General features: G+C 44.4%; 1 protein-coding gene across 4 annotated transcripts in view; it reads left to right on the top strand.

Moving 5' to 3' along the window:
* The window catches only part of fhip1b (FHF complex subunit HOOK interacting protein 1B), a 110,585-nt gene that overhangs the window by 25,217 nt on the left and 75,614 nt on the right, over positions 1-9,754 (top strand). Inside the window, exon 1 of one of the 4 annotated variants that reach the window (XM_048598166.1) lies at positions 485-569. The exons of 2 other annotated variants lie outside the window; for them this stretch is intronic. The gene's annotated coding sequence lies outside the window, so the exon portion shown is untranslated. Of the gene's footprint in view, positions 1-484; positions 613-9,754 lie in introns of those variants that run through there. One more of the 4 variants, XM_048598167.1, reaches the window with a different exon arrangement.

Here is a 9,754-nt window from a genome sequence, read left to right as displayed (position 1 = left end):
TGTGACAGTGCGGCGCTCTCTCAGTACTGACCCTCCGACAGTGCGGCGCTCTCTCAGCATCGACCCTCTGACACTGTGGCACTCCCTCAGCACTGGTGTAACTGCCTTCTTGCATGTTTCTTGAATCCATGATATTTTGACTCAGCGTGCTATAGTGTGATGTGATCTGTTTCTTCTGTGGCAAACTGCAAAGTCAGATAGCCTGCCACCCTGTTCACTTGGGTTTGAGACAATTGAGATCAGAGCAGCGTATTTCTGTGTACAATTGTGCAGATCCTCAGTGTCATATCAGTTTATGGTTTGGTTCCATTAGGGTGATGTCATGTTCTAAGGCTGTGAGCAACAGCCTGGGGTGTTCTCTCTGCTGATCAGCCTCTTTGGAGCGTGTGCAAGCCAGTCTCAGCCTTTAATAGAATGAGAGGGGAGGAGCCAGGCAGGATCCTGGCTGATGTACTGACTGCACCTGCTGCAATATTCATGAGCAGACAGGTTGGGCTGTGCAGGAAATGCCTTCAGAGCTGGCGAGTACACAGACGAGGAACAGCAAATCTGCTAGAACGACTGAGAAGGTGAGGCATTCACAAACCGAGAGAAAACTGATGAGTGTTTCAGGTGAGGACTGCCTTGTGTAAGTATGTAACTCACCGATCTGCAGTCCTCTGTGCTTGCTGGACAGTGAGCACTCAACAGCTGACGCCCAGTTCAATTTCGTCCTGCTGTTTGAGGGTTGTTTACTGCTGGTAGTTTTTAGTTTGACAACACTTGCCCCAGCTGCATGTTCACTGTATTGGCAGTCTATGTTTCTGAAAGTCTCATGAGCTTTGATCAGGGCTTGTCAGTGGGTGAGATTACTCACCGCCCAAAGCTGTCAGCACCTGTCCTTATCATTTATCACACGTTGCAGCTCTTGTCACTGAGTTTGCTCTACACCAAACCCCAAGAGATTGCTGCTTCAGTCGGGGTCACTCATCTCCAAGGTCAGCAGCCACTGGATTCAGATTGCTTCCCAGGGATGAGCCAGCACGGCTTCTCTACAGCTGAGATTATGCCCACTGTTGGTGGTGTCATTGTTCAGTTAAAAACATGGCACCACCTCAAGGGCAGTCAGGGGTTCACCTGGCCTCCTGCCCAACATGCCGTTGGTTCCTCAGCTGTATTCAAAGCAATCCTGAGAACATGCTGCACTGTATGAGATCTGAGCTTTCGGGTGAGACATTAAGTTGAGGCCCCATTTACACTCTTAGGTAGATTTAAAAGATTCTATTGTTCTGTTTTAGAATAAAATGGCCCAGAGATTGGGGGAAATCTCCCCAGGAACCTGCATCAATATTTATTTCTTAATCACATTACAACGCCAGTGACTCAGCCTTAACTATGTTACCATTTATGGGATCCTGCTGTGCATAAATTGGCTGCTTGCAGTTCCTGCACTACAACAGTGACTACAGTTTGAAAAGAACTTCATTGGTTGTAAAGTGCTTTGGTAGAGCTGGGATTTCTGCATCTACCCTGTCAAATCCTGTAGGAACTTTAGAAGTTTCTATGAGATCCCTTCTCATTTTTCTGAATTCCAGAGAAAACAGGTCCATTCTCCACGATCTGTCCTCATAAGACAGTCTCACCATCGGAAATCAGTCTGGTAGACCTCCTCTGCACTCCCTCTTTAACAAGTCTATCCCTCCTTAGGCAAGGTGACCAGACATTTTCACAGTACTCTAGGTGCAATCTCACCAATCTTCTATAAAATTGAAGCCTGAACTTTTAAGAAACACTTGGTAATCTTTAACTGGAAGTTTGTCTTCAGTTTGGAGCACCTCAATTTAGGAAGGATGGCAAGACCTTGGAGAATGTGTGGAAGAGATACCAGAATGGAGCCAGGGATAAGGGTTCTCAGGGTGTGGAGAGACTGGTGTAGAGGCTGGGATTGAGAAGGTTAAGGGCAGATTTGTCGGATGTACTCAAAATGAATGGTTTTGTGTGAAGTAAATAAGGAAAAAGTGTTGGCAGAGTCCAAAGCCAGAGGGCACAGATTGGAAGCAATTAATGATTTTTTTTGGTATGGCAAGTTGTTGTGAACTGCAAAGTGGTGCCTGAAAGGGCAATATTAACTTTTGGAAATTGATGTCTCCTTGAGGGGAAACATTGGCAGGACAATGTGTGAAAAGCAAAGAGAGTGGCAATAATTGTATAACTCTTTCAAAGAGCCAGAACAGGTCCAATGGGTTGATTGGTCTCAAAGAACAAAGAAAATTACAGCACAGGAACAGGCCCGTCGGCCCTCCAAGCCTGCGCCGTTCCAGATCCTCTATCTAAACCTGTCGCCTATTTTCCAAGGATCTGTATCCCTCTGCTCCCTGCCCATTCATGTATCTGTCTAGATACGTCTTAAATGATGCTATCGTGCCCGCCTCTACCACCTCCACTGGCAACGCGTTCCAGGCGCCCACCACCCTCTGCGTAAAGAACTTTCCATGCATATCTCCCTTAAACTTTACCCCTCTCACGTTGAAATCGTGACCCCTAGTAATTGAATCCCCCACTCTGGGAAAAAGCTTCTTGCTATCCACCCTGTCTATACCTCTCATGATTTTGTAGACCTCAATCAGGTCCCCCCTCAACCTCCATCTTTCTAATGTAAATAATCTTAATCTACTCAACCTCTCTTCATAGCTAGGGCCCTCCATACCAGGCAACATCCTGGTGAACCTCCTCTGCACCCATGTTATATCATTATATCATGTCATATCCTCCTATGTTATATCATTCTCTGATTCAACGAATTAATGAAATAGAAATATGAATCCTTTCAGTTACTTAAGTCCAATCCTGTTAGCCAAATTTGATAAACGGGAGTGCGCAAATTGCAAATTGGGTTGGATAAGGAATCAACTACATCTCAAATATTAAAAAGTGTGGCTTTTCAAATTTATTATTGAAATCCTGCACTCCAGGGAGAATCCTGCTGACTTCCATTAGTCTAAATAAGAAAGGAACACCAGCATTGCAACTGTATGCACTTTTGGATAAATGCGACTTCTGTAGTTGTCTGTTGGAAACATTATTAATATATCCTACTGAGCTGCATCAACGTGCAGTGGGATCAGATCTGTCACTGTATAACACTGGGGTACAGTACTGGCGGTGTCTGGTGTGTCACTGTATAACATGGCGGCAGTAATGGAGTGATTTTGTCTGTTAATTTGTAGGCACTGAGTTATAATGTTGTAATGGTCATGTCTGTCGCTGTAGAGTATTGTGGTACGGTAGAAGGGCTGTTTATGGGGATCAGTTGAATATAAGAATGTAAGAAATAGGAGCAGGAGTAGACCATCTGGCCCATCGAGCCTGCTCCGCCATTCAATAAGATCATGGCTGATTTTTTCATGGACTCAGCTCCACTTACCCACTGCTCACCATAACTCTTAATCCCTTTACTGTTCAAAATCTGTCTATCTTTACCTTAATAACATTCAATGAGGTAGCCTCACTGGGCAGGGAATTCCACAGATTCACACCCCTTTGGGTGAAGAAGTTCCTCCTCAACTCAATCCTAAGTCTTGCTCCCACCTATTTTGAGGCCATACTCCCCCTAGTTCTATTTTCACCTGCCAGTGGAAACAACTTACCCTCTTCTATCTTTTCTATTCCTTTCATAATTTAAATGCTTCTTCTAGATCCCTCTCATTCTTTTAAATTCCAATGACTGTAGTCCCAGTCTACTCAGTCGCTCCTCATAAGCCAACCCTCTCAACTCTGGAATCAACCTAGTGAACCTCCTCTGCACCCCCTCCAGTGCCAGTCCATCCTTTCTCAAGTAAGGAGACCAAAACTGTACATGGTACTCCAGATGTGGCCTCACCAGCACCCTATACAGCTGCAGCATAACCTCCCTGCTTTTAAACTCCATCCCTCTGGCAATGAAGGACAATATTCCATTTGCCTTCTCAATTACCTTCTGCACCTGCAAACCAACTTTTTGTGATTCATGCACAAGGGACACCCAGGTCCCTCTGCATGGCAGCATGCTGCAATTTTTCTCTATTTAAATAATAGTCCATTTTGCTGTGCATCCTACCAAAATGGATGACCTCACATTTACCAACATTGAATTCCATCTGCCAAACCTATCTATGTCTCTCTGCAGACTTTCAGTGTTGCAGAGTTTTATATTCTGTTGAGCAGACTCGTTGGAGGCATCAGGTTGGGATGATTTCTCCCAGGAGGACAAAGCGATTGCCCTAATTGTTGATCAGTGAGCCTGCAGATGATTTCCTCACTGTGACATTGCTGGCTTTGCTTTCTGAAGCCAACTGTTCTGTCTTTTGGGAAATCATTGAGCTGTTTGTGTATCCGACAGCACATCAGTGTCAGGTTGCATGGGATAAATTGAAATTGTAATTTGTTTTATTGATGTTTTCTGATCCCGGGCAACTGACTTCGGAAATCGCAGTCTATAATAGTTGTAATATAAATGTCCAGCATTTCACCCGTGGCCTGATATTATTGTATCTGCCAGTGAGCTCTCCTGTTCCTCCAGGTCCCTTCCCCAGTGCCTCAGCTGGTAAGACAAGTCTGTCATTCTGAAGCTCCCAGCCTCGTCTCAATGGGTAGTACTCTTGTTTTTGATAGAGAGGATTGTGGATTCCTTTCTTGATGGTGAAATGTGAACACACAGCCCCAGCTGATAGTCCCAGTGTTATACTCGGCACTTTGTGTCTCTGCCAAAGCTGTTGTCTTTATCATCTATCATCTATCATCTCTATCATCTTGTAGATAGTACATATGGCTGCTGCTGAGATTTGGTGGTGGAGGGAGTGGATGCTTGTTCATGTGATGCCAATCAAGCGGGCTACTTTGGCCTGGATGATGTCAAGCTTACTGAGAATTGTTGGAGTTGCATTCATCCAGGAAAGTGAGGAGTATTCAATCTCACATCTGACTTATGCCTTGTAGTTGGTGCACAGGCTTTGAGAAGTCAGGAGGTAAGGTGAGACTCTGTCTGCCTTCTCATTAATTTAAGATGAATCATGAAGCCACAGAATACTTATGGCACAGGAGGATTGCAGGTCTATTGTCTCCATACAGTTTCTCTGCAAGAGCTACTTACCTATAGCCACTCCCCTGCCTTTAAGTTGGAGACCTGCAATTATTTTTTCTTCAGATTACTATCCAGTTCCCTTTTAAAGAGCAGTGATATGCTTTACTTCCCTCATGCAGTGCACTTCTTATCCTAACCATTTGCTGTGTAAACGTTTTTCTTCATTTAGAGACTCAGGTAATGTTCTGGGCACCCAGGCTCGAACTGCACCATGGCAGATGGTGGAATTTGAATCCAAAAAAAAAATCTGACAATGAATCCATTATCGATTGTCAGGAAAACCCATCTGGTTCATTAATGTGTCCTTTAGGGAAGGAAACTGCTGTCTCTACCTAGTCTCATAGCATTTAAAAAGTATGTAGGTGAACACTTGTGATGCCAAAGATACAAGGCTATGGGCCAAGTGCTGAAAAATGGGATTAGAATAGTTAGGTGGTTGTTTTTGACCAGCACGGACTCAGTGGATGAAGGGCCTTTTTCTGTATTGTAGGCCTAAATGCAATGGGCTGTAGGAGTTCAGGAAGGCAGCTCAACACAACCACCTTCACAAGGCAACTAGGGATGTGCAATTAATACTGACCCAGCCAACAATGCACACATCCCGTGAATGAATAAAAATAAAACCGCTGTCCCTGTTATTTTGTGGGATCTTTGCTGACAAGCCTGTCACATAGCAGGCTGTGTGTGTTCTGCACACAAGAGACTTAGGCTGTCTTTGAATATTGCAAAAGCAACTCTGATGTCAATCTAGACATTGATACCCATGTATTCCACCTTCCATAGATATGGCAGGAGAGAGTCTGGCATACATTAAACATGGTCCCTTGACAGTCGTCTCTCTCAGAAGGCTACTGTTGATGAAGAGATCCACCACTTGATTAGGTGCGGTGTTCCTGACGTCTGGCTCTCCACTGTAACCAAACAGGCCTGGTAGATTATGGCCTGTATCTCCTTTTACTTCTTTCAGCATCTTTGGATGCAGCTCATGTGCTCCTTGTGAATTCTCAACTGTTTTAAGTAGATTGATTGATTTATTGTCACGTGTACTGAACTACAGTGAAAAGCTTTGTTTACATGCAGTACAGGCAGATTGTAGTAAGCAAGGATGTACAGATCAGAGATTATAAAAAGACTTAGACAGAGGCATACAGGTTACATTGCACAGGCATGCGCTAGGCAATATCAACATTAGCAAGATCAGCATTATTTGAAGTTAGTCCATTCATCAGTCTAATGACAGCTGGGAAGAAGCTGTTCCTGAACCTGCTGGTGGGTGTGTTAAGGCTTCTGTAACTTTTGTCTGACGGAAGAGGTTGTAGGAGAGCATTGCCGGGGTGCAATGGGTCTTTGATGACGTTGGCAGCCTTTCTGCAGCAGCAAGCCGTGTAAACAGAGTCCATGGATGAAAGGTTGGCTTCTGTGATGGTCTGGGCTGTGCAAACCACCTTCTGTAGTTTCTTACGGTACTGGGTAGAGAGGTTGCTGTACCAGGCCATTATGCACCCGGACAGTATGCTTTCAGTGGTGCATCTGTAGGAGTTGGTGAGGGACCTTATGGACATGTGAATTTCCCACCTGAGGAAGAAGAGATGTTGTTGTGCCTTCTTGACTATTGCATCTACATGGGTAGTCCAGGACAAATTGTCGGTTGTCGTCACTCTGAGGACACTCTCCAGCCTCTCAACCTCAGTTCCATTGATGTAAATGGGGGCGAGTTCTTTTTTTTCTGAAGTTGACGATCAGTTCTTTAGTTTTGGTGATGTTGTGAGAGAGCCCTCTATCTCCCTTCTGTATTTTGACTCATCATTAGATATCTGTATTACAATGGGTGGTGTCATCAGCGAACTTGTAGATGGCATTTGTTTGGAATTTGACAACACAGTTGTGATTGTACAGGGAGTACAGTAGGGGGCTGAGGACTCATCCTTTGGGAGGTTCCAGTGTTGAGTGTTATTGTGGAGGAGGTGCAGTTACCTGTCTTGACTGATTCAGGTCTGTTGGTCAGAAAGCTGAGGATCCAGTTGCAGAGGGCAGAGCCAAGACCAAGGTTACAGAGTTTTGAGATCAGTCGGCCTATCCGGTGTTTTCTCCTGATCAATTTTAGCTCCTAGTAATTGAACAGAAAGGGGTGACGGACTGGTAGATGTAAGAGATTCAGAGGGGAACAGGAGGAACCTCTTCACAATCATAGGATTGTGAGACTTCTGGTATTAGTGGCTGCGGGTAACCTGTCAGTGTTCTCAAGTACGATCAGGATATTTTCTCTTATCGGTGATAAATACTCAAAAGGACTGAGTTGTCCAAAAGGCCTGTCTCCATGTTGGAATTTCTGTCAGTTTTCTGCACATTTCAGTTCTTTTGCTTTTGCTAACATTCAACTGAAGGATTTTGAGAGCCTGTAATCCTGGCTGTTGTCTTTTCTAACAAGGAGTAGTGAATTGTGAGGAGGAATAGGAAAATTGAGTTCCCTCCCCAATACAGGTTGGGCTGCTGGTCACATCTGGTATGCAGCAGTGCTCAATGGAGCACTGGACTCGGGTTTACTCCATCAAAGCAGCTCCCATCTGGTGTCAGTGTGTAACCTGACGTTTCAAGCTGGCATGGAGAAGGGCTGCAATGATCATAGAATCCCTACAGTGTGGAAACAGGCCCTTCAGCCCAACAAGTCCACACCGACCCTTACAGCATCCCACTATAACCCACCTAATCTACACAACCCTGAACACTATGGGTAATTTAGCGTGGCCAATCCACCTAACCTGCACATCTTTGGACTGTTGGAGGAAAGTGGAGCACCCGGAGGAAACCCACGCAGACACAGGGGGAATGTGCAAACTCCACACAGACAGTCGCTTGAGGGTGGAATTGAACCTGGGTCCCTGGCACTGTGAGGCTGCAGTGCTAACCACTGAGCCACCCTGCCGCAATGAGAGGGAACGTCCTGCTTTTTCTCATAACCATTTTGACAAGTTTGGTCCAGGCAGATGTTGAATGTTCTGGCTAGTATTTGAAACACAAAACGGAATTTACCTGACGCCTTAAACAGCATTCAGCTCCTCTTCACAGGTTCTCATTGCTCGTTGTGGAATCAACCTATGTACCAAATGTTTGTTGCATTGACCTCTGTAAGTATGATATGAAGAAATGAAGTTTAGCATGCATGTGGAAATATTTTGTGGTGGATCTGGCTCAAGGAAGGGCAAGACTGGGTATTAAATATTCCTTGATATAAGTTGTTCAGGAAAGATAGAGAAAGAAGGAAAGGAGGAGGGATAGCAGCTTACAACATGATTACCATTAGACAAGTTTTTTTTTTAATTCCAGATTTTTATTGAATTCAAATTTAACCATTTGTCATAGTGGGATTCAAACCCATATCTCCAGAACATTATCCTTGAACTTTGGATTCCCATGTCAGTGACATCACCATTAAACTACTGCCTCCCCTTAATGTGTAGGTTGGAGGGTAGGGGCTTCTGAGGCAGACACTACAGTCCTCTAACAGATACATTTGAAATGTTCATTCTTTGTATATCACGTGGCTGCAAGAAGTAGGTGTGACTGCCCTAATTCCATCTTAAAACCAGAAGCCACTGTTCACTCTCTCTCATCCCAGTCTCCTACCCCACTTTAAAACTGAGATTGACCTTTCAGTACATCCTGTTGTCTCCCTCTCCTAACTCCCACATTAAAATCCTGAGTCGGTAGCTGACACCCCATACCCTGTTCCCACTTTCTTTCCTTACTCCCACCTTGTCTCCCACTTCCACCCCTTCCTGTTCATGTGCTACTTCTCCATAGCCCTCAACTCCAATCCACTGCACTGAAAACTCCAAATCATAAAGCATAGAATTAAAAGGTATGCATCCTCTCGTCTTCCTGAATGCGTGCCCATATGGATGACATTCTGCATCCTTGATTCTGAAAGAACCATCATGTGGGGTGGTTTAGGATAACTTAAATATGTCAAATTCCACTGCTATAATATGGGATAATAGGATTGTTCATGGCATTTGGATATGATTCTTAATAGCAATCATCGTGGACATTGTGTCTATTCTTGTAATTGTTTATCCCAGAGTCTGCCTTGCCCCCTCACCCACATATACATTCCACTGAGCTATTTATCCATATTTATCATAGAATAATGCAGTAGAAAGTGACCAGTTAGCCCAAAGTGTCTGTGCTGGCTCCCTGATAGAGCTGCCTCAAATCCCACTTCGCTTTCTCCTGCCCCTTGCAAACTTCCCCTTTTCCTGTATTAATCCAATTCCCTTTTGAAATTTGTTATTGAATCTGCTTCTGTCTTTTGAAGTAGCGAATCTGGGTTAAAGCAACCAACTATGGGGCAGAAAAAAAATTTGCCAATGTCTTGAATCTGGTTGGTGACCTAATTACTGAAAACTGTTAACACAGTTAACAGTTAACCTTCGGGGTCCCGACCTGAAAAGTCAGCTTTCCTGCTCCTCTGATGCTGCCTGGCCTGCTGTGTTCCTCCAGCTCCACACTGTGTTATCTCTGACTCCAGCATCGGCAGTTCTTACTATCGCTGCTGAAAACTGTTTCTCCTTTTTACTCCATCAAATCCTTCCTGATTTTGAACTTTTTAAAGATCTCCTTCTTTGCTTTGAGGAGAATAACTCCAACTTCTGCAGC

The sequence above is a fragment of the Rhincodon typus genome, chromosome 6, assembly GCF_021869965.1.
Source record: "Rhincodon typus isolate 14 chromosome 6, sRhiTyp1.1, whole genome shotgun sequence".
NCBI lineage: Eukaryota > Metazoa > Chordata > Chondrichthyes > Orectolobiformes > Rhincodontidae > Rhincodon > Rhincodon typus.
The sequence above is the reverse complement of the archived record's forward strand: the minus strand, read 5'-3'. Positions and strand labels throughout refer to the sequence as shown.